This window comes from Canis lupus, chromosome 31, assembly GCF_011100685.1.
Source record: "Canis lupus familiaris isolate Mischka breed German Shepherd chromosome 31, alternate assembly UU_Cfam_GSD_1.0, whole genome shotgun sequence".
Classification (NCBI taxonomy): domain Eukaryota; kingdom Metazoa; phylum Chordata; class Mammalia; order Carnivora; family Canidae; genus Canis; species Canis lupus.
In genome coordinates this window covers 5691402-5717526 of record NC_049252.1, presented here as the reverse complement: position 1 = coordinate 5717526, position 26125 = coordinate 5691402, and the positions used below count along the sequence as shown (strand labels likewise).

At 34.7% G+C, this 26125-nt stretch overlaps 1 long non-coding RNA gene across 1 annotated transcript in view; it reads right to left on the bottom strand.

Moving 5' to 3' along the window:
• Positions 1 to 11893: 11893 nt before the first annotated feature.
• The window catches only part of LOC111093502, a 118793-nt gene continuing 104561 nt past the window's right edge, over positions 11894 to 26125 (bottom strand). Inside the window, exons 3-4 of the long non-coding RNA XR_005382082.1 lie at positions 12730 to 12809; positions 11894 to 12237 (exon numbers count right to left, since the gene is read on the bottom strand). This is a non-coding gene — a long non-coding RNA (uncharacterized LOC111093502). The remainder of the gene's footprint in view (positions 12238 to 12729; positions 12810 to 26125) is intronic.

The window sequence follows — 26125 nt, the reverse complement described above, 5'->3', positions numbered from 1 at the left end:
AATCTCTTTCTCACCACAGGACCAGAACACACTTTGCTGCCTTTTGCTTGCATACAACCCAATTGCTGGATAACTCACTCTCTCCAGGAAGCTGTCCCTGAACCCTGCCCTCCTACAAGTGTGGTTAGGTTTCTTTCTTTGTTCTCTGAGAGAAACCTGTATGCCATTTCTCTTGTTAGTTGATACTTGGTTCATAATTGCTATTTTGCTTTTCTTTTTGGGCCCTCTAGATTGTAAACCTCACTGGGGAAGGTTAGGGACTCAGTTTTTTTTTTTTTTTTTTGTCATCATGGCTCTAGTGCATAGCAAAATAGCTTGCATAGAGTAGGTGCTCAAACATATTTATATATTGAATGGATTACTTCCTAAAATTACGTGTCTGTAATCTTATGTTCTGTGTAAAATATCCAAATACCTATGTATAAAGGCATAAAATTTTGGAATGCCTAGGTGGCTCAGTTAGTTGATCCGACTCTTCATCTCAGCTCAGGTCTTGATCTCAGGATTGTATTTCAAGCCCTGCATTGGGCTCCACATTGGGTGTGGTATCCTATGTAAAAAAATAATAATGATAAAGAAGCAAAAAATATTATTTTGAGGATATTAAATTATAGGTGAAAAAAGCTATAATTGTTTCACTTGAGCAAGAAAAGTGGCTTCTTTTGATTGCATGTAACTAGAAAAAAACAATTTTATTCTAAACTATGAAGTTTGAATTTCTCAAGAAACATTGCAGTTCTGGGTGGCAGCAGTTTACATTCATCTGGAAAAATTGATAAATTATTATACTTACACATGGAATTCTAAGCTGCAATGAGGATAAATGAACTACTGTCCTACATGCAACAATGTGAATGAATCTCATGAAAATAATAGTGAAAGAAGCACAAAACTAAAAAGAATATATTTATTATTCCACTTATATTGTATCTAAAAGTAGGTAAAACTAATTTATGATGTTGGAAGTCAGAATAGCTGTTATCCTTTGTAGGACTAATGACAGGAAGGAGGGATGAGGGCATTTCTGTGGTGCTGATCCTGGTTAGGCTTCTTGTTACAGCTGTGGTATCATAGGTATTCACCTGTATAAATTCATTGTGATGCACAATTATAGTTTGTTTACCTCTTTTTTTTTTAGTTTGTTTACCTCTTGTGCCCACCTTTATTACAATAAAAGTACATAAATATGCCTCCGTCTCCACATACTCCAAATCTTTCAAATTTAAGGGCCAATGAAATAGAACTGACCAATAAGATAAAGAATATTTCAAAATTATACATATACACACCACTTTATAATCATTGCCATTATTGTATCATCCAGCTAAATATTTTTTTCTCATATAGTTTGTACCAAGTCATGTAAATTAAAGCTTTGTAAATATGAATAAAGCTTTGTAAGATGACTACACCTGGTGAATATCAAAATCACATGTGAAAGCTTCCTTGGATTTCAAGTCACTACAGCTTTACCCAACGCTAAAATGTCTTACTTTACCAAGCTTATTATTTCCATATAAAGTACAGCTATTCAAATTACATAGACTATATTCACTTAAATATTGATTACAACTTAAGCAGTTTTCATGTTTTTGCTAATTTATAAAATTAGAGTATACCCAAAATCTATCAGATGCCTTTGATGCCCAGCCCTGAAATTCCTTGATCCACAAGAGTTTGCCTAGTGTTTTGGATAGTACACTGTAGACTCATAGCTTCCCACTCCAAGGGCCTGCTTGTTACTCTTCTCCAATAAAGGATTTCTGAAGTATTATAGGAATTTTGAAGGAGTTAACATGACTCATTACTCAACACCTGGCAGATGGGAGCCTGTAGATAAATGCTCCATTCTTCCCAACTATCCCTGAGACTATTGCACTATGTTTTGGAGTTCCAGTTGATGTACACTCTATTGGCTTTTCTACCTACCATAGCCCCCATTTCTCTACTTTCTCCTTGTGTTTTCATGTATCATTTCATAAATAGACTATCTGAACCAATGTTTTTGCCTCAGAACCTTCATGGGGGAGCCACAAGGATACTCTTCTTTTATGATAGCATGCACTTATCACTTAAAACATTTTAAAATTATGATTTGTCTTTATTGATTTGTCTTTATTCTTACATTATTTTCTGAATTTCAGGGACATAGAGTTTCAGTAGACATGGAAATCATAAGACAGAGTTCCATTCCACCACTTTTCAGCATTTTTATGAAAATACAGCCAGTTGCTATAAACAGAATAGGAATTTTTTTTAAAAGATTTTATTTACTTATTCATGAGAGACAGAGAGAGAGAGAAAGGCAGAAACACAGGCAGAGGGAGAAGCTGGCTCTGGCTCCATTCAGGGAGCCTGACGTGGGACTCGAGCCCTGGTCTCCAGGATCACGTCCTGGGCTGAAAGTGGCACTAAACTGCTGAGCCACCTGGGCTGCCCAGAACAGGAAAATTTGAGGAAAACTTCCTCCTCCTATTTTTTTCTCACTCTTCTTCAAGAAAAAGTGACCGAAAATAAATTAGTAGTACCTTTCCTCAGTGTTAAAGATATATTGCTAGGAATATGTAGTTAAAATGCCAGGGAGATCCATTAATATATTATTAGCCATTACCTCGCAGCCACAGGCAAATGTCTCCAACCTCATGAAAAGCTCTTGAGAGAATTGTCCAACAATGAATTCACAGGGAAGCCTCCCACTTCTCCTGTCTGCTTTTCAGTCCATGTAAGCCTTGTTTTTGAAAATCACAGTATTAGTTCTCTAGAGCTACCATAACAGAATACCACAGACTGGTTGGCTTAAAAAATGAAAATGTATTTTCTCACAATTCTAGAAGCTAGAAGTCCAAGATCAAGATGTCAGCAGAGTTCATTTCTCCTGAGGCCTTTCTTAGCTTGCAGGTGGCTTCTTTCTTGCTGTATCCTCACATGGCCTTCCCATCTGTGTGGACATTCCTTGTATCTCTGTATGTCTTGATCTCTTACCATAAGGACACCAGTCATATTGGATTAGGCCTCAATTTAGTAACCTCTTCGAACGCTTCTGCAAACATAGCCACATTTTGAGGTACCAGAGGGTCAAGCTTCAACATAAGTATTTTAGGGAGTCATAATTCAACCCATTAGAGCCACCTTCATTATAGAAAACACAATGGTAGAATTCAAAGAAAGTAAGGTAGGAGGCTGGCCATTGATGTGGCTAAGCAGAAAAATGAAATAGAAGGATCTGCTCAGGCTAGATACACATAAAATTGAGGAGAAGGATGAAAAATAGAAGCCAAGGTCAGTAATAAGGAAGGTGACTTTTCTAGAGTTTAATGTCACCTCTGCTGTTTTGTTTTTTTTTTTTTAATTTTTATTTTTTGGCTACCACATATTCAGGAAGCCTCACAGTCTTCTACATTACATTACAAAAGTATTCATCAGTTTTTCAGATTGGCATTACAGAAAGAGTATAAGGTTTAGATATATACGCTCCAGAGATTTTGGGTTCCATATCTATCAGCAACCAGCTCTGATTAGTGTGCCTGCTGCTTAATCTCATGAATCTTTTGATTCTTCATTATGAACTAAGGATAATAAAATCTCTTTTAAAGAATTCATGTGAGATATAAGTGAAACAATGCATATAAATTACCAACCACATAATAGATTTTAATAAATGCTCAATTTTTATATGCATGTTCACATTATTTTACAAATCCTGAGAAAATAGTTTATAAGCCATGCAAATTTTGAAAGAGTAAAGAAGGCTGAAACAATGGAAATTTTTGGTGGCCAGGGGCATGAGAATACTTAGGAGCTTAACAATAGAAACAATAGAAAATATTCAGAAATGAAAGGATACAGAGGCTGAGTAGAATTTTAAATTTTTCCCCACTATTCTTTGCTAGTGCATAAGGTTATGTGGAAGGACATGGGTAGAAATGACATTGTTTATGGAAGCCTGTAATAGCAGCTAATCAGGCACCAAAAGATTAATCAAAGGAATTCATGCTCATCCTCAGAGAACATTAGCTTGCCAATCATTCTATATTGCCACTCTGACGTTATATAGGAACCTGGAAGGCAAAAAATGAGCATCTCTTTACAGAGCTTTGTGATTGTTTGTTAATGCTTCTAGTTGCTTCCTTTCTGTACTTTTCTAGGCATTTGCCTAATGGATTTGGGGTATTTACAGTTGTACAGCCATGGATTTGAGCCATGCAGAGAAAATACCTAATGTTTGCTCCCTGCACATACTAAGAAAGCACACGTGAGTGTCTTTTAAAATTATGAACAACTACAATAGAACAAATCAGGTTAAGGCAGAGTCTAAATCATACTTTAAAGTAGCAGAACAAATAGGTGCAGAGCTTACTGATGGTTAGCCATTTTGCACTGACTACTGCCATATGATGCCCAAAATATTGCTACTTCAGTTTTTTTACATATTTTATTTATTTATTCATGAGAGACACACAAAGAGAGGCAGAGACATAGACAGAGGGAGAAGAAGACTCCCTGCAAAGAGTAGAATGTGGGACTTGATCCCAGAACTCTGGGATCACAACCTAAGCCAAAGGTAGATGCTCAACCACTGAGCCACCCAGGTGTCCCTGCTCCTCAGTTTTGTGTGTGCATTCTAAGCATGTCACTCTTTCCTATACTAAAAATAATTCAGACATTATAATTTAGCTCAGTAGATAAACCTCTGAAAATTTGCATTTTTCATACGTTTTATTGTTAATTGCCCAATACCTGCCAATTTAGGGCATACTAAATAATGCTCAAAAGCTGAATGATTTTCTCTCCATTTCTTTTTGGTTGTGCCTCATTAAATTATAGTGTAGGAGATACTATGACATAATAAAGGCACACAAAGATGTATTGGAAAATCACAAGAATGAAAGATGAGATGACAACTATAAAAGGCTTGAAAAGATGAGAACAATGATGATGTAAAGAGGACAAGTGAAAAAAGAGATTATCACACTATCAGGACTTCTTTGTGATCACTTCCAACCTCTATCAATGTAACTGGCTTCAGAATAGTATATTTACCTTTGAGGATATGTTCATGCTTGACTTTTGCCCTGAATTTTTGTGATTTTATTTAATCAGGCACAGTTTGTTTAGATCATATTCAGCCTTTGCTCATTTAAAAAAAAAAAGATTTTTTCATGTACGCAAAAAGTCATGGCACATAACTCTAAAGACTTTACAAACAAGTTCTCTCCATATCAACAGGATAATCACTATTTTAGTTACAGTGGGGAAAGGAAGAAGAATCCTTTAAATTAATAAAATGATTCACATTTAGAAAAGGCTCTTAGACTTTGCATTTTACATTAATAGTTTTGGCCAAAGAAGTTAAGTATTTACTAAACTAGTAATATTTATTGGTGTCACCAAGAGCAACAGTACACACTTCTCCATAAAAATACAAATACCGTATTCTGGAATTTTACATTACTGTGTTGAGAGTACATAAATTTGACCTTGTAAAGTCCAAAAATATTCTTGTGATGCACCCCTAGAGAATAAAGAAGTAGTTTAAATTCAACATGCAGGTATACTAATTTAAAAGCACACTTTATTAACAATAGCAATAACAAAAAACAGGATGAAAAAGTGGGTAGAGATATGCAACATAGAAGGATCTAGAGAGTATAATGCTAAGTGAAATAAATCAGAGAAAGTTATCTACCATATGATTTCATTAGTAGGTGGAAGAAGCAAAACAAATGAATGAAGAAAAAGGATTAGTTAAAAAACAGATTTTTAACAAGCTAATGGCTATTAGAGGGGAGGTGGATGGTGGGATGGGTGAAATAGGTGAAGGGGATTGAGAATACACTTATCAAAAAAATAGAGAATACACTTATCATCATGAGCACTGAGTAATGTACACAGTGTTTATTTACTATATTGCACACCTAAAACTAGTATAATATTATGTTAACTGTACTGGAATCAAAATTTTAAAAATGGTAAAGAATCTGAATAGACACTGTTCTAAAGAAGTCATACAGATGGCCAACAGGCACATAAAAAGATATTCAACATCACAATTATCAGGGAAATACAAATTAAAATTGCAATGAAATATCACCTTCAAGACAGAAATAACAAGTATTGTCAAGATGTGGAGAAAAGAAAACCTTTGCACACTATTGGTGGGCATATAAGTTGGTGCAAGCACCGTGGAAACAGTAAGGAAGTTTCTTGTAAAAATGAAAAATATAACTACCATATGATCCAGCTGTTCCATTTCTGGATAGTTATCTGAAGAATATGGAAACACTAATTCAAAAAGATATATGTCCCCTTCTGTTCATTGCAGCGTTATTTATAATAATCAAGAAGCAACCCAAGTGTCCAGTGATAGATAAATGAATTAAAAAATTGTGGTATATGTATACAATAAACTACAACTCAGCCACTAAAAGGAACAAGATCTTGCCATTTATGAAAACATAGATGGACCTTGAAGTTACTATGATAAGTGAAACTGTCAGATGGAAAGTGACAAATACCATATGATTTTATTTATTTGTAGAATCTAAAAAGCAAAGCAAAATAAATAAGACAAAAACAAGCTCATAGATACAGAGAAAAGATTGGTAGTTACCAGAAGGGAAGGGCATTGGGGTAGGCAGAATGGGTAAAAGGGCTCAATTATGTGGTGATGGATAACTAGACTTATACTGATAATCACCTTGTAGTGTATACAGTATCAAATTATGATGTTATGCACCTGAAACTTATATACCAATTTTCCCTTGTTTTTCTTAAAGCATAATTGTATTGCACAAAATACTCTTATACGTCAGGAGTAGGTATTACATCCCATTCTCTATATGCTCTTTGTCTACCTAATCTTTTATATATTAATGAAATACATACTTCTATTTTCATCAAAATCTGGTTTCAATATTAACACACTTGTCTGATTTTTTCTGATGGCTGCACATTCAAAATCATGCATGAGGGATATTAATCTGTATTGTTTGTTTTCAAGTTCTCCTTACCCATTAATGTCAAAGCTTTTAACTATATGGGACGCTGCAGAGATTGGTGATAAAATGCTTGACAGCTGTTGGAGTCAAACGGACCATATTTTTTCTTTCAGAAAGAAACCTGGGCTCTGGGGATCCTGCTCTTACTGCTACTGTCGTTTGGTGATTTAAGTGGCCTGCCATCACAAGAGAAAGCTGACATTGTTGGAGTGGTTGCCCTTTCATGCTTTTTCATTTATTTATTTATTTTATTTTTTGACAACTTTTTTTGTTGTTTAGGTGAGGCTCTATTAACAGCAGAAGGAAAATAAGATATAAAAGGGTTTTGAGGGGATCTCTGGGTGGCGCAGCGGTTTGGCGCCTGCCTTTGGCCCAGGGCGCGATCCTGGAGACCCGGGATCGAATCCCACATCGGGCTCCCGGTGCATGGGGCCTGCTTCTCCCTCTGCCTGTGTCTCTGCCTCTCTTTCTCTCTGTGTGACTATCATAAATCAAAAAAATTAAAAAAAAGAAGAAAAAAACACTTTTAAAATTTTCTTTAGAAGTGACATTATTTAAGTTCATTTGAAATGTATTTGCTTTATACCCTATCCCCATAAGAACTCAGACATGAATATATTTTATTAGTTCATTGGCTTACAAACCTTTTTTTCAGAAAACAATAAGATTCCAAACCATCCTGGTTATTTTAAGCAAATCAGGAATAAAAATAGTAGAGTTGTTTTTCTCATTTATTTTTGTTTTCTTCTTGACATAAATATGAAGATAAGAGCTAATCTCCCAAAACTTACACTTTGTATTTGTGTGTGTGTTCTTTTTTAAACATAGCATTTTATTTTATTATTTTTAAGATTATATTTATTTATTCATGAGACACACACACACACACACACACACAGAGGGAGAGAGAGGCAGAGGTAGAAGCAGGCTCCATGCAGGGAGCCTGATGTGGGACTCGATCCTGGGACTCCGGAATCATGCCCTGGGCTGAAGGTGGTGCTAAACCACTGAGCCACCCGGGCCGCCCTATACATAGCATTTTAGAGCCAAATAGTTTTATTGTGAGCTAAGTATCATGTTAGGCTATGAGATTGTCTAATTAAATATTTACAATTTATACATGTAGTTTCTCTTTTTCCACCTCCTAAAATGTATGAATTGCCTAAGTGTCTGCCCTTAACTACTTGTGTCTCCTCTTTATGCTCTCTTTGCAATCCAATCCACTCCCACATATTCACCAATACTGTGAGCTGTCATAATTACTAGGACCTTCTGATTCCCCTCTCTGTTTCCAGGGAGGCAAGCAGGCAGTTTCTCTCAAACAGCTGAGCAGGAGATTGCTACACGTGGCTGGTTCCCTGGTTACAAACAGAGTTCCTTTGTCTAGAACACAATGGAAATTTGTCATCACCAATGCTTCAAAATGCCCCATTAATATCTAACTGTCTTTTGCATGATGTATAAGAAAATTCCCAAACATCTCAGTGATGCTTATGCCCAAAAGAAGATGCAGTGTAGACATAAACATCATGAAGGTGAGAACTTTTACAAAGAGAAAAGGCATTAAAAATGGCTTCATAATTTTGCAAAAAAAATCAAAGCAATTCCTTGGCCCAAGGCTACCTGCCTTCTGTGTTCTTTCTCACAAGGATATTTATCCTGACCAATTGGTGTTTAAAGCATTTCACTCTAAGACCTATAAAATTTCAAAAACCAACAGCAACAGCACACACTTTATAGTCACACTATAAATGACTTTATAAAGTACATTGTTTGACCATAGTGCCATCACTGTCACAAAGTACTTCTGACTCATATTCAGAAATATGGCATATTATAAAGTCTTAAACTAGAACTTACCCTTCTTTAGGGGGTTAGAATTATAGTTCTTTAGCAGAATGGAGTCAACCAAGTCATGTCATAATTTTAAAGAATATATGAATAAATCATTTTCTGTTTGAAGTATAGTAAACAGAAAGGAAAAATTATAAGACTGAGTTCGGAGAGATTCACTAAAAGAAGAATAATTTCCAATTTTAGACTTTGTGCTTTTTTCCTGTTTGGCATATTATGTATTTCTAAAATAATGAGCCCAGATGTCCGTTGACAGACGAATGGATAAAGAAGACGTGGTGTATATATACGATGTAATATTACTCAGCATCAAAAAGAATGAAATCTTGCTAGCGGGACTAGCGGGTATTATGTTAAGTGAAGTCAGTGAGAGAAAGACAAATACCATATGATTTCATTCATATGTGGAATTTAAGAAACAAATGTAGGGGAAGAGAATGAAAAATAAGATGAAAACAGAGAAAGAGGCAAACCATAAGAGACTCTTAATTCTAGGAAACGAACTGAGAGTTGCTGAAGGGGAGGGTAATGGGGTGATGGGCATTAGGGAGGGCGCTTGATCTAATGAGCACTGGGTGCTATATGCAACTGATGAATCACTAAATTCTATCCCTGAAACTAATAAAACAGTATATGTTAACTAAAATTAAAAAAAATACATACATACATACTGCATCATCATTTCCCTCCCCCACCTGCTCTTACAGGGTGATTTGACATTCCTTCCACAGAATATAGGTCCATATTTTCTCACCTTGTATCTGGGTGAAGAGTTATGATTTCTCTGATGATGAATAGGGTACTGCAAGAATGATGTTATATGACTTGTGAAGAATAGAGGTCCACATGATTCTCTCTTGGGAAACTTGCCTTGGAAACTAAGCGTCAATGCTATGAGGAAGCCCAACCTAGCCTACCAGGAAAAATCACAGAGTACAACTGAGACCCCCAGCCATTAGCCACCATCACCCAAGATTACTTCTTTTCTCAGCTTTCACTCTTCTAGTTTGTGCTCTCGGTTGTATGGAACAAAGAAAAGACATCCCTCCTATGTCTTGTCTGAATTCCTGGTTTTAAGAATTTATGAACACAGAAAATTCTTGTTCTATGCCATTGCACTTGTAGATAATTTGTTATACAGATACAGTGATTGGATCACCTATCTCTTCCTAAGTGAATAAAGCTTTGGAAGCAGTAATGAGATGGGCACCTGACTGGCTAGTAGAGCATGGGCCTCTTCATCTTGGGGTTGTAAGTCCAAGACCCACATGGGGTGTAGAGATTACTTAGAAGTGATAATGAGAGTCAAGTTATTGGTTAATTTTACCTTTAGATTCACTAAATGTACATTTAGAACCAAGTGCTTGATCTTTTTAGTTTATCATACGTACATGTATCATTAATAATCTTTTAAACTGAATAAAACAAAACAAAAATTATGAAAATTCAAATTAAAAATTATATGATTGTGTGTATGTGCTTATACAGCCATATTTCCATCTGTTCCCTAGTTCTTTTAGCCACACTGTATCTAATCTTGGCTCTTTTTGTTCAGACCATGGGGTTTCTCCATATATGCTGATTTTCATTGTCACAATAAGCTACTCTTTGTCATGTGGAAAAGCACAGGCTGCTCCCTATAGTTGTGCACAAAATATGCATACTCTCTGAGAAGCTATTTCCAGGGAATATCTGCTTTAGAACTTCCCAAAACTCTCTAAATTCTACTCTGTATTAATCTTCTCTGTGGTTGTGGTATAGAATATATAGGGTTGAGCACATTCTCAACTTTTAATATACTATCTGATTTAATTTATGTCTATAAGAGATTATGAGGAAGAAAGTTTTTGAAGTGTTTGATTTGCTCAAATTGAATATTGGGAGAAAGTCAAATAACTACAGTTAGGATAATTAAGGAGGGGATGTACAGAAATCAGACTTGGAGAAATATGTAGTTTTAGAATAGAGTTATAGAGAAAAATAATTGTTAATGTGTATTTTAAACAAATTGAAGATGATTTGAAATTTAAACTTCTTTAATTGCATATAGCATGATCCAGAATGGTTCCCTAAAGAGGTTATTTTTCCCCTCCATAAATGGATTTCTATTCAAGACTATATTCATTGAAATCTCTCCTTTGGGGTGCTTGAGTGGCTCAGTCAGTTAGGCAGCCAACTCTTGATTTTTGGCTCCAGTTATGATCTCAGGGTCATGGGTTCTGTGCTCAGCAGGGAGTCAGCTTAAGGATTCTTTTTATTTCTCTGTCTTTGTTCCTCCCCCTTTCTCGCACTGTCTCTCTTCCTAAAATCAATCAATTAATCTTTTTTTTTTTTTTAAGAAATCTCTCTTTTAATGAGCTAAGTAGCAATAACGACAACAAACGCCTTCTTTTAAAAAGATATGAATCTGTGGGCTAACATTTTCTCCTAGATACCTTAATATTTTCCTGTGATAGTTGCTGAAATATATCATCAAAGGAGCAATAATGCAAGGAAGCAGTAAAAACACATTTTACATATTAGAATCTAGATCTGAAGGTAAATGCTCTAAAATCACTTACTAGAAGAATGGTATCATAATATCATAATTAGGAATGAGAAGAAATTATCCTTAATGATCAATTCCTAAAAACAATTCTTTTGATATAATGTCTTAAAATTAAATTAAAAGTCAGTGAAATGAGAACACTTTAATTTTCAAAACTTTGACTAAAATAAAATTAAACCATATTGAAAATTTTAAAAGCATCTATTATACATTTATATATGTATAGTACATATGCCTGAATATATATATATATACACACATATAATATTTTGAAGGATATTTTCAATGTTTTTCACCAATTTTAAACAATGTATCAAAAAAAATAACTCATCATAGTTCCATAGGAGTTTGAGTATTTCTGGGGTTTGCAATAAACACAGATGTATTTATTTCAATGATTAGATATTTAAATAAATGCAGTTAAGTTATTTGAATTTCTGATTACACATTCAAACTGTATGAAAACACAAACTGTATAAAAAGCAGATCCCATCTTATATTTTATTATATTATACATTTCTTCATCCAACGGTCTTTGAACAGAGATTTTTGTCTTGAGACTCTGAATTGTCATGTAAACAGACTTATTCCATTTTTCTCCATGTAGATAAGTCTTCATAGAAATATGAAGTTTCTTTTTCTTTGTCTAATCTATTTGATGTTGTACCTTTAAAAAATCTTTCTAGGAAATTCTTGGGTTTTTTTTCTTCTTTTTAAAAAAAATTTTTTTTTGATGTAACTATTGAGTCATCTTGTTTTAAGGCAACAGTTAAATACTGGGATAAATGAATATCTCATCCAACTGTTGGGTCCCAAGAGTCTAAGGGTCCCAAGAGTCTAAGGAAGAAAAAAAAAAGAAAGAGTTTACATTATCATTCAATGAGAAATGATGCAAGTTGAGCTCCATTTAATTTAAAATACTTTTATGTAAAAGATAAACTGAGAGATGAAAGAGTATTTTTGTAAACACTGATGACAAATGGTGTTGTAATTAGAAAGAACATGTGTATCAAAGAATGTTCCTTCTCTGGATCATTTTGAATGTGTTAATGGCATTGGAACCATGCATTAAATACTAAATGAAATAGTAAATAGTAGAATGAAAAATAAATTGAGGCTGTGTATATACAGGGATTTATCTTTTTTTTCTATTCATTTTGTTGACTTAATTTTAAGGACTTGGAACAGGTAATAAAGAAGAACTGATAATATATATTTATACATTAAAGTAGAAAAATTATAGAGTGTCCCCAATTGAGTTCCATCAGACAAAAAGAACAGCTATGAGTATTATTTAGTATGAAATTTATTACAGGTATTTGTCCTTACTCAACTGGAAGGGGGTGGTGAAGCAGTCCAATTCAGGCTCCTGCTTTTGCTTTTTGAGTTGAACAAGTCAAGAGAGCCAGCTGTAACAGTAGGAAAGAAAAGATAAATGTGAAGTGAAGTCAATCAAAGAATAACAGACTGGAATTTGGGAGAATGGACTGAAATTAAAAAGTATGATCTGGAACCTGTGTGCCTTTTTCTCATCTCCTGCCACCTTGATGATATGGGTGATGTGCAGAGTATGCAAGTGCTCTTCATCATCACTCCTGACCCAGGACTTACAGAAGGTGAAGGAGGAAACCCAGCAAGCGCTATAGAGCTGCTGTTCCCAGAATAAAGGATGAGCTTGCACCAATGGCAGTATTCATAAGCAGCGGCGTTACTTGACCCAGAATTAATGGGTTGATATCCTCTCCAAGGGGACAAAGATTGGTTTAGAGATGGAGTGGAAAAATATCTTATTACAGTAGTCTTTGGTCCCCCAAAGCTTAACCCAACTGGACAAAGACTTGTTCCTTAGTATTCAATTTAAAGAGGATGGGAAGGGTAATTAGGAAAAAAGAAGCTAAAAAAAACTCTTGTGGAAAGCAATAATGAAAAACAAGTGCTGAGAAACAGCATTGACACTAACTCATGGTGACTGCTTCATTTTTACCTTCCAAATCTCATGCACATTTCTATAATGGCCAATCCTAAATTGACATAGCACTAAAACACTGTACCTGCGTATCATGGAGTTTCATATTTCTAATGTTTCTATACCACAGTTGGAAATATCTTGTCCTTTGGGGACTTAACTTCAAATGCACATCTATACCCTGAGCTAGTTGTCTGACATTGAGCACGTTTTATAATAATAATATTCCCAATCGCAAAATATAAATTGTATTATTGCCTCCCACTACTGTTGTGAAGTTTACCTGAGGTGCCACAAGTGAAAGGACCTGGTGTAGAGTAACAGCAAGGTGAACAGATGCTTACAGCTAAAACAGGTACTGTGTGCTATGTAATACTACACACAGCCATTTAATACCATTTAAATGTTAGAAGGGATTCTGAACATTTCCATGTTTTTATCATTGAATATAACCCTTTCACTTCACAGTGGCAGAAACATGTTTTTAGATAGGTTCAGTAGTTCAGCCTGATTAGTTAGGGGCACAGTCCTAAGTAACCCTCGAACATCTAACATCTCAATCTAGGGGCACCTGGGTGGTTTAGTCGGTTAAGCAGCTGCTTTTGCTTCAGGTCTTGATTCCAAGATTCTGAGATTGAGTCCTGCATTGGGCTCCCTGTTCTGCAGGGAGACTGCCTCTGCCTCCCTCTCTCTCTCTCTTTGTCTCTCAAAAATAAATAAATAAATAAATAAATAAATACATACATACATACATACATACATACATACATAAAATCTTAAAAAAATCTCAATCCAGTTTTTGACTATTACATAATCTCATACAAATATGGATCACTATTTTTGCTTATTTATCATTTAAATTTTTTGGGTCACTCTTTTAATTAAGTGATTTATTATCTTCTAGGATTTTAAGAGAATAGTTCCTTTGAATATCAGACAAATGGGCAAAAAACAAGGGTGACAGGTTGTTTGGTGGTAAGAGTTCAAGCTCTGAAGTCAGAACTGGATTCCTATGATCTAGGTTTCACAGTTCACCAATCTATAATATACTTCAAATTACTTCCTCTCATAAGCATCAATTCACTTATATAAAATATGTTCAAACTAGTGAGATCAGGAAGGGCAGCATTTAAGACAGTGGCACACTGTAAACTCTAAGTAAATGCAGCTATTACTCTCGTTTTACTTGTATAGAGTTGTAACATCAACGTGCTAGTGGCAGCAAAATGGGCTTGTTTGTTGAGAACAACGTAGGCAGCAAAGTTGTGTGCTAGTTCGTTTTAAAGAAGTGATATTATGCAGATAGTCATGTCCTCTGTGAATTACCTTAAGTAGAGATATAACAGCTAAATTCAGGAAGCCAGTAGTGCAAGACATTTGAAAGCCAGTGGAGCACAAAGCTGGACAAAGGATGCATGCATTGTTTTGTAAAGGCTGCCCGCAAAGGATATCAGTTGAGAAATTATTATTCAAACTGAATGATTCATATGCAACTGCATTTGTATTATCCCAAGAAAGTCTTGCTAAAGTAGATTCTCTTTTAGGACTCTGCAAAATTACTACCCATTAGAAGATGAGGAATCTGTGTAAAGGACAGAATTCCTTCATAGTGATCAGATGATCTCAAACTTACCCTGAACAGGATTTGCTGGATGAAAGACATCTATTAGTTTTGCTTTAGATTTTTCAAGGACAGTTATACTATATTTGATTATCTCATATTCCTTAATGATGTTAATAACTTCTCCTGCCTGTATTAGCTCTTTTTTCTATCAGAGAAAAGGAAATTGCAATATCTAAACCTAAAATGGCCTAAAAATCCCTAAATGCCAACCTTTCTGATTGTATTCAACAACTTCTAATACTACTGATCTATAAAATTGGATTTATGCACTCTAATATTTCCTAGAGCTACAAACTAATGTCAGGAGAATTATCTGTTTATAGATAACAACAGCCTTGCTATTGTCACTATCATCTCATTTTACATATAAAGACTTTGAAGTTTAGGGAGGTAAATTCACTTTCCCCAGTGTGCTAGGAAGAGGAGGAAGAATTAAAACCCAGAAACGCTTGGCCCAAACCCCATACACCTGCCACACCTCAACACACCACTCATTTTTAAATGTTTTTCGAACTTGCTAGGATTTCCTGATTGACTTTGCCTTTTATTTCCAGAGTAAAAGTTTTAGTTCAGAGCTTGCCAGCATTGTTTATCTTGCTTAATTCCCCTTTTCCTATGGGAAATATCCAAAATCATCCTCAATTATAATAGGATCTATCAATTTCCTGTCCAGAAAGCATTAGTGGTATCTAGAGAGACTACATGCCTCAGTTTGCCAGCGATCATCTTTATTTCTGTTGTTTCATTGTACCATCTTTATTGGGATTTTTTGTGAATTGTTCATTTTTAAACAATGTATTACTATTATTGACTATTGCACTAAAATAAGCTGAGATAGGGTTGCAGGAACTTCCCCCATGTACTGTAGCTTTTGCCATAATATTGTTTAGTAATTTGTGATGTTTGTATGCAATGAACAGAATTCTACCTTCTATCACATGGTTTAATCTGAAAGAGTAACTTTCTCTCTTCTCCTGACCATATTTACTCAGTTTAACTACACTCTTCCTTTCAAGACAGCATACAGGAAGAACTCTCACTGAAGTGAGACAAGTGCTTACATAGGAGAAGTAGAGGCAGCTGTGTCTGGTTTATGGCAGTGTTGAGAGAAATGGATACTATTTCAGTTCTCATGGCTGCTTGCATACTAGCTAGTTGGTATGAAGCATATGTGGGCCTGAAAATGCAAAAAGTCACAAGGCCAGCAGTCAGTAGGATCATTGGAAAACTTGGTAAATGACAGGTTGGGTGCACATGAACTATGTATGAAAAATAAAAGCTGAGCTGTCATGATTGTGATTGTATAGAAAAAAAACCCGATTACACTTCTACAGAGGAATAAATCTACAGCTATTAATTTTAATGTCTACTAATGTTTTTTTTTTATTTTGTAATAAACCTATTTGCCATCAGTAAGCAATAAGAAAAATGAAAGTGAAGTTTTACAGTGCAAGAGTAAGGAAGCTTTGATGATGAAAAAGTAACTTGCACAAAATGCATCTCAAAATTTATGATCCAACATAAGGAGCACAGTGGCCACATAAGAATCAGAAGACACAAATCTGTTAAAGAAATATAAACTTCAACTACAAAAATCAGTTATTTTAAAAGAATGTGCCTGGAGATGACAATTTAACACATGCAACTGAAGAAGTTGTGTTTACTCATCACTCCGTGAAGCATATTTCATTTAGTCCTAAGAATGCTGTTCTCAATTATTTTTATTAATTGATGATGCCAGGTTTTCTTGGTTCATATGCAAGCAAAGCTATAACTGTTACTTAGCAGAAGAAAACTTTTGAAAAAGGTAATGAAGGCCTTTTCTCCTTTAGCAGAAGAAAACTTTTGAAAAGTAATGAAGGCCTTTTCTCCTTTAGCAGAAGAAAACTTTTGAAAAAGGTAATGAAGGCCTTATCTCACTGTAACCTGATGCTTCAAATAAATAAGAATTAATTCCAGAGGCCATAGCAGCTATGGGACACATTGCTCAGCAATTCCTTCAAGAGAAACTGGCGCAAGGAGCATAGTTGAGGTAAGCTTCCTCAGATCTAATGTGACATTCCTGACAAAGCCATGCTTCTTCCCAACTACTTCCATCCAATGTCTGAGCATGGCTGTGGTACCAGAGCCACATAATTCCGGCCCAACGTAGGACAACTGTTGGACAGTCTCTGTGCAGGGACTCCCTGTTGGTCTGAATGAAACTCTCAGAACTGCAATAAAGTGCAGATCAAAGTTCTTTCTACCCAGTTCTCCTGCCTTTACATTTTCCACTCACATGTATCAGACACGCACGACAGCCTGAAGGCTCTCCTTACCTTTTTTTGTCCTCTGTCCTGTATTCTTTGCCAGAGATTCTTCAATAATTCTCTTGCTCATCTATCCTGTCTCGGCTTCTACTTTACAAAGGAACTGAACTAATATGGAGGTAGTATCTACCAATTAAAATGGAAGCTGTGACCATCAAAGAAATATTTTTCACGTACAGAGAATACTAAGCGACAATATGTGGAAAGCTGATTTTTTAAAAGGACAACCACTTTCATTGTGACAGTATATACTTCCTTTGCTTGGTGCTTATTGTAATTTTAGAATTATTTGAGCCCTTGAAATTCTATGATTTTGCTTTATAATATATCTGCTTGTAGGAAAAATATTTTGATAGTTTCTCTTTTGTTAGGATGAACAGATGTCCTATATAAAAATAAGATTAAGTTGAGAAGTCTTATGATTATTAGCCTCTGAAATCGGTAAAACATACAAAAATTATTGAAAAAGGTAATTTATTTAACAAATTTTGTCTTGCAAAAATATTTGTCGAAAAGCCATGCTTTTAATGGCAGCAAAAAAGATAGTACCTCTGAAAATACTTGGACTTAAATACTTACACATTTCAATCTGGAAATTAGAATCTAGAACATTGTATGTTTAACAATGTTTGCTCTGATCTTTGTATGTACTTTGATGATCTCTGGCAATTTAATAAAAAAAATACAACATGATTAGGTATATTGAAAAAATATACCTTCACAAATTATATTGGCAGAATATAAGAATAAGATTAAAATGGGTACCTTTGTGCTTAAAACTGACTAGACTAGGAATTTTGGAATCAAGCTAACTCTCCTTTATCCATCATCCAAACTGAGGTCAATTTTTGATATGTATTCAAATCTACTAATTCAGCACGTATACCACAAACACTAATCCAAACACCATTGTGTCTTATCTGGACTACTATAGTTAATTCCTGATTTTCTAACTTCCAGTCTTCTCACCTACCCTAGATTCAAGTTTTATAAATTTATGTTTTATCATTTTTAGTTTTCTGTTCAACACCTAATAACTTCCCATATCAAAATAAAATCCATAGTCCTTCAAAGACTTAAAAACTTCTATGATCTCCCCAACATCAACTTCCTAATATCACCTTTTATTAATTCCTGACTCCCATATTCACTGTGTGGCAGATGCACTGACCTCTATAATATTCCTCAAATATGCCAAGGACACTCCTTCTGGGCCTTGAATCTGTCCTTGCAAGTAAAATGCTTCTCCTACAAGATGAATCAGAGTTGCCCACTAACCATCATATATATATATATATACCCATATATACATACACACACACATATATACACACTTTTTTTTTAAAGAGAGAGTGAATGTGAATGGGGGAGGCACAGAGGGAGAAAGAAAGAGAATCTTTGGCAGGCTTCATGCCCATGGTAGAGCTCGACATGGGGCTCAAGCTCACCATCCTGAGATCATGACCTGAGTCAAAATCAAGAGCTGGATGCTTAAATGACTGAGCCACCTAAGAGCCCCTAACTATCCAATTTAAATAAGCATCTATTTGTTCCCTTGTATTCCTTTACCCTGTTTTTATTCTCACAGATTTTTTCACCATCTAACATACATGCATATCTTATATGTTTATTTTCTAGTCCCCTCTTTGTAGAATGTAAATTTCAAGAAGGTTAAAACACTGTTTTATTCACTGCTGTATTACCACAACTTTGATCTATAATGGACACTCAATAGATATTAATTGAACTAACGAGTGACTGAACAGTAGTTTTAAACTTGCACTCTGAAGACTTTTTTCAGTTTCCTATATCTGTAATTGCCCTTTATGCATGCCATCAAACTGTTATGGATATACACAGGTGTTAGGAGATAATTCTTGCTTTTCTGCATATCTTATGAGCAGAGCACTGACTAACTTTGCTTTAACTTTGGATTAACTTTCTAAGAAGTTTTGTAAATAGCCTTGAAAGACAAGCTAGGTCTCCCTCTGGGGCAGAGAACAGACTTGTTTCCTGACAGAGTAATAAAGATCATGTCTTCAGGACAAAATTTGGGCAAACTCTATGTTTGTAATAAAAGATTGGGGCTTCTTAACACTCAGAATTCCTCTTCTTTAACATAACCCACTGCATGTGCAGCATCGCCTGGCTGACACTGTAGATACTGAGGCCAATATTGAATATCTGGCTACTGCTGTTGACGTGAGTAATCAAGTACATTGTCTCTAATTCAGGAGCATGGTATCTCTTTCCACCATTTATGAAACAGAGGAGGCTAACCTGTGAGCTTGCAAACAGATTCAAATGTCAAGCTTTCACAATTCTTGATAATAGACTGAGGTCATTATCAGCTGCAACTGTTTTACTTTTTAGAACTGATAATATCATGTCCTTAATTATTTGCATCTAGCTAGTGCACATTTTGAGTACTAATCATCATGATCCAAGTACCTATTCTAGAAGCTCTGGGGAGATGTAATGTTGAGAAATATGCAATCTGTGCCTTCATAGAGAAATGTTTATATTATAGACAATATATGTCCACATACATGTTACAATTTGTTCTTAAACAAAAGAAAGATTAGGACTGAGAAATGGATAAGAATTCTTGAATACATGAAACTGAGCTAGGCCTGCAGCATGACTTTTAATGTAACCAGAAGGTGAAAAGGGAAGAAAGGTTTTTCATTATACTGACAAGAGAATCAGAAAATAGTAAGTAGTCTTGTTTTACTAAAGCTGAGTGTGCATGTCAAAGATCTCTGAAAATCTATAAAGAAGTAGAATCAAGGAAGCATATAATTTTAAGTAAGAAATCAGACTTACATTGTAAAAGATCCTAAATGCCTTTTCATAGAATTAGGAATGAATACCAGAAATATTGTTTATATGCAAGTGTGTACATGCTTGCTTGCTTAAGTGTCTGCATATTTTTTCCAGCCAAATTTGATTTTTTTTTCTTTCCTTTTCTCTTTTCTCTTTTCTTTTCTTTTTTTTTTAAGTGGAGGTGACAAAACCAGCTCTGTTTTATTGAGAAAGCACAGGTGGAGTCCTCTGGGAGAAGGGAGAAAATCTATAGGCAGTATGTTTTGCAATGATTATGTGAAAAGTAATAATTCAGATTCAAAGGAGATTTTAGTTGTTGAATAAGGCACATGTGGTTAATAACTTGTTCTCATGACATAAAGAAGAGGATGAGCTGAAGATGATTTGGAGGCTTTCAACATGAGAAACTGAATGGGTGCTTAGGACATTAACATGACAGTGAGTATAATAAGAGCAGCATGTTTTTGAAGAGAAGGTAATGAGTTTATTTGTGGACCTATAGAGTTACAGATGTTGCCAAGTATCCAGGGAACAATATTAAGTAGACCTTTAGAAATGGGATTCTGGAGCTCAGATGAAAGTTGAAAGTTAGAAATATAAACTATAAAATTGGTTTATCATTGAGTGATGCTTTCATTTTTAGTATCTGTAATAATTTTGAATCTTACTATTTTTGTCATTACTTCTTAGGATGAATACTTCATTTTATAGTCTGTATTTTCTAATAATTAAATTGCTGACATATATTTTTCTGAGCCTATCATTTTGGCTGAATGTCATAGATTTTTACATGCCATATCTCATTTTATTTTCTTATTTATTCTTTGCTTTTACTAGAGTTACACAGATTATTGCTTTTAAATGTCTAGAGTTAGATCTTTTAGTCTATCATTTAAAAATATTTAATTTTTTAATATTATAATCAGTGTATATATGTTTATTTTTTGTTTGGTTTTCCTTTTCTATCTTGAAATCCAGCTTGATGGAACATCAGAAATTTTATTTTATTCTACCTAATAAATTTGGATGATTTATTGGTTTTCTTTGTGACTATAAATGAACAGCTGAATGTTCTTTATTTTAGTGTTTATATATTTACATTATATACTCAAATATTTATTTTATATATTCAAATTTGCCAAGTGAGAATTCTGAATAAATCTTGGAAGTTAAACCCACGTATTTATTTACTTTTGCTCCATTTTAACCTCCCAACTTCCCCTCAATTGAGAACAAAGACACTTATATTATGAACTGGAAAGGATATGTAGATTGCAGGGAAAGAGGCTAACAGATGAAGAATTTCAACTGGATAGCAACAAATAGGAGTGGAGATTTGGAAAAGTCAATAGGCAAACCCATTTATGCTGTGGGACTGAGAAAAAGGCTCTAAAATCAAAAGCATCACATGCCTCTTTGTGTTGTGGATATATGGGGGAAGGAGGAACGGGGAATGTTGCTGAATTGAAAGACTGGTTAAAAATTTTTATAAGAGGTTAGTAGAGCCCTGATTCCAAATGCCAGTCTTCATAGTCAGGAAATTATTCTCTATTCCTCACACCAAGAGGACTCAGGAATGTCCCTTTGGAGAGACTGAGCCAGAAGGCAATGGTAGGCTCAGGCTTTGGGGTGCCTCTCCATAGACTGTTGGAATAAGTGGAAGTCTACATGGTGAAAAGTGAGATCTCTATTCTTTTTCTCCTTTGGTTCCAAAATCATTGGCAACCTGGCCTGAGTTTCCCAAGCAATCAGTCCCACTCATTTACGTGGAACAGCAATCAGCATCATGGAGTTACCTTCGCAAAGGTGTAAGGCCATTTAGGGATCACAAGAAACAGAAAAAACTCTCAACATGGAAGAATAAGAAACCAAAATTTTAAATATTGACTTCATTTCCTATTAGTTTGTCAGGTTCTGAAAATGAGGTCTAAAAACCTCTATAAGGAAAGCCATGGACCCTTAAAGTATTTTTATATGGTCATAAATTTAATTATTTTTTGATATGACTTCTGGTTATCTGTTTTAGATGTTCTCAGATTGAGATTAGTGATTTCTTAAAAAAACAAATGAAACAGTATTCTGGTGTAAAGTGACTGAATTTAACTCTTTTAAGAAGACACAGGGATCCCTGGGTGACGCAGCAGTTTGGCGCCTGCCTTTGGCCCAGGGCACGATCCTGGAGACCCGGGATCGAATCCCACCCACATCGGGCTCCCGGTGCATGGAGCCTGCTTCTCCCTCTGCCTGTGTCTCTGCCTCTCTCTCTCTCTCTGTGACTATCATAAATAAATAAAAATTTTAAAAAAAATTAAAAAAAAAAGAAGACACAGGTGACCACTTTGATATTTTACTCTTAAATTATAAATATAATAAATAACATTAAATAAATAAAATATAAAATAAACGTGAAGAAAAATGAAGATTGCTTCTATTTATCAACTGATTCATTTACTTGGTTTTCCATGAAGTAGAACACTAATTTAGAATCAAACCAGAGAGGCAAGAATAAAAGGGAATTTTCATATATAGGTGTTACTAGATATAGAATAATTATCTTAAAATTGGTTTAATTTTAGACACATTTTATTTAACTGCATTTATTTTACATCTTTTAAAAATAATTAGCTCAATTTTTTAAAAAAATGATCCCATTGTGAAGTTGAATGTAATTCATTTAAATCATGAAGGAGTCTCCTAATATGCACAATCTGAATGTAATAACATTTTCTGAGTTAAACAAAAGGTAGTTGTATAAGTATATATTAATGATATTGTAACCCGATGATATCGAAAATCAAAGAAAGATTTAAAAGTATCTTAGAAATCATGACTACTCATTGTTTAACAGTAGGTACCCACTAAATGGCATTTTTTGGTATTACTTTATTTTTTATTTTAATGAACTATAATTATTTTAATCAATTGAAGAAGAAAACGAAAACAAATTAGAGATGTTTGGTAAATTAGAGGTTTTCACTGGAGACCAAAAGCTGATTAAGCAAATTACATAAACATGTTTCAAATTGGATGATAAAATAGCATTAATCATTCTATTCATATGAAACATAACAATATTTATATCTGTTATATAATGTATATTATATATACATATATGTGTATATGTATTATATATTTATTTTCTACATACATACCAGATATGTATGTATTTTAGGATATGAACTACTTATGTGCTTGTTTACTTATATTTGTGCTTCTTATATGCTTTGATACTTCATAAAATTTGACATTGCAAGAAATTGTCCTACAGAAATAATGGTTTAAAAGGGACAATAAAAACACATTAAAGGAAGCCAGACTAACCTGTGAAATCATTTTGCACTTTGATTAACTTAAAAAGGTAGTAAGGATAAAAGTTTAAATCATTTGAATCAGTCAATCTGGTTTTAAGAAAATAATTAAGGTAAACTCATAGACGTTAAACTTCTATCACAGACATTAGAGAAAATGAGGTAGTTTGCAATAAACTCACTTTAACAATTTCTTTTCTTTAATTTATGAATAGAAATGAATAGCTATTTTTAGATTCATGGTACATTTCTTTTGTGACCTTAAAATATAACTATAAACTTAAAAAATTACTTTCAGTACAAGTTGCCCATACTCCATATTTTAAACTCAGAGTCTTCTCCCTACTATCAAAAGTCACTTGATTTTAGTGATACATACATAATGTTTAAAAATAAACATCAGGTAAAATATCAACTATGAACTATTGCTCTGATTAATAGTATAAATAGGCTATTTTTTATCAGGTAAACATGTAAGAAAAGAGGGGCAAAGAAACAGATTAGTTTTTGGTTATGAATAGTTAATGGTGCTTGGTAATAAAAACCCATCATAAAACTCAAGTGATAAAACAAAATGTTTGTCCTATGGTTCTTGGTTGTATTTGTAATAGAAAAATATGTAGTACATTTACTGCAAATGGTGAACCAATACTGATAGGTTATTATTAACTAAAGTCTATAGTTTACATTAGGAGTCAGTCTTTGTGTTATAATTTTATGGATTTTTGAAAAATATGTAATGATATGTATCTATCACTGTTGCATCATACAAAATAGTTTCATTGCCTTAAAATTCACCTGTATTTCACCTACTTATCCCCCCTCACTTCTCCTAAATCCCTGTCAATCATCTCCATAGTTCCAAACTAGAAGTCCTAACGACGAGGGTTAACGAGGTGGAAGAACGAGTGAGTGACATAGAAGACAAGTTGATAGCAAAGAGGGAAACTGAGGAAAAAAGAGACAAACAATTAAAAGACCATGAAGATAGATTAAGGGAAATAAACGACAGCCTGAGGAAGAAAAACCTACGTTTAATTGGGGTTCCCGAGGGCGCCGAAAGGGACAGAGGGCCAGAATATGTATTTGAACAAATTCTAGCTGAAAACTTTCCTAATCTGGGAAGGGAAACAGGCATTCAGATCCAGGAAATAGAGAGATCCCCCCCTAAAATCAATAAAAACCGTTCAACACCTCGACATTTAATTGTGAAGCTTGCAAATTCCAAAGATAAGGAGAAGATCCTGAAAGCAGCAAGAGACAAGAAATCCCTGACTTTTATGGGGAGGAGTATTAGGGTAACAGCAGACCTCTCCACAGAGACCTGGCAGGCCAGAAAGGGCTGGCAGGATATATTCAGGGTCCTAAAGGAGAAGAACATGCAACCAAGAATACTTTATCCAGCAAGGCTCTCATTCAAAATGGAAGGAGAGATAAAGAGCTTCCAAGACAGGCAGCAACTAAAAGAATATGTGACCTCCAAACCAGCTCTGCAAGAAATTTTAAGGGGGACTCTTAAAATTCCCCTTTAAGAAGAAGTTCAGTGGAACAGTCCACAAAAACAAAGACTGAATAGATATCATGATGACACTAAACTCATATCTCTCAATAGTAACTCTGAATGTGAACGGGCTTAATGACCCCATCAAAAGGCGCAGGGTTTCAGACTGGATAAAAAAGCAGGACCCATCTATTTGCTGTCTACAAGAGACTCATTTTAGACAGAAGGACACCTACAGCCTGAAAATAAAAGGTTGGAGAACCATTTACCATTCGAATGGTCCTCAAAAGAAAGCAGGGGTAGCCATCCTTATATCAGATAAACTAAAATTTACCCCAAAGACTGTAGTGAGAGATGAAGAGGGACACTATATCATACTTAAAGGATCTATTCAACAAGAGGACTTAACAATCCTCAATATATATGCTCCGAATGTGGGAGCTGCCAAATATATAAATCAATTATTAACCAAAGTGAAGAAATACTTAGATAATAATACACTTATACTTGGTGACTTCAATCTAGCTCTTTCTATACTCGATAGGTCTTCTAAGCAAAACATCTCCAAAGAAACGAGAGCTTTAAATGATACACTGGACCAGATGGATTTCACAGATATCTACAGAACTTTACATCCAAACTCAACCGAATACACATTCTTCTCAAGCGCACATGGAACTTTCTCCAGAATAGACCACATATTGGGTCACAAATCGGGTCTGAACCGATACCAAAAGATCGGGATTGTCCCCTGCATATTCTCGGACCATAATGCCTTGAAATTAGAACTAAATCACAACAAGAAGTTTGGAAGGACCTCAAACACATGGAGGTTAAGGACCATCCTGCTAAAAGATAAAAGGGTCAACCAGGAAATTAAGGAAGAATTAAAAAGATTCATGGAAACTAATGAGAATGAAGATACAACCGTTCAAAATCTTTGGGATGCAGCAAAAGCAGTCCTAAGGGGGAAATACATCGCAATACAAGCATCCATTCAAAAACTGGAAAGAACTCAAATACAAAAGCTAACCTTACACATAAAGGAGCTAGAGAAAAAACAGCAAATAGATCCTACACCCAAGAGAAGAAGGGAGTTAATAAAGATTCGAGCAGAACTCAACGAAATCGAGACCAGAAGAACTGTGGAACAGATCAACAGAACCAGGAGTTGGTTCTTTGAAAGAATTA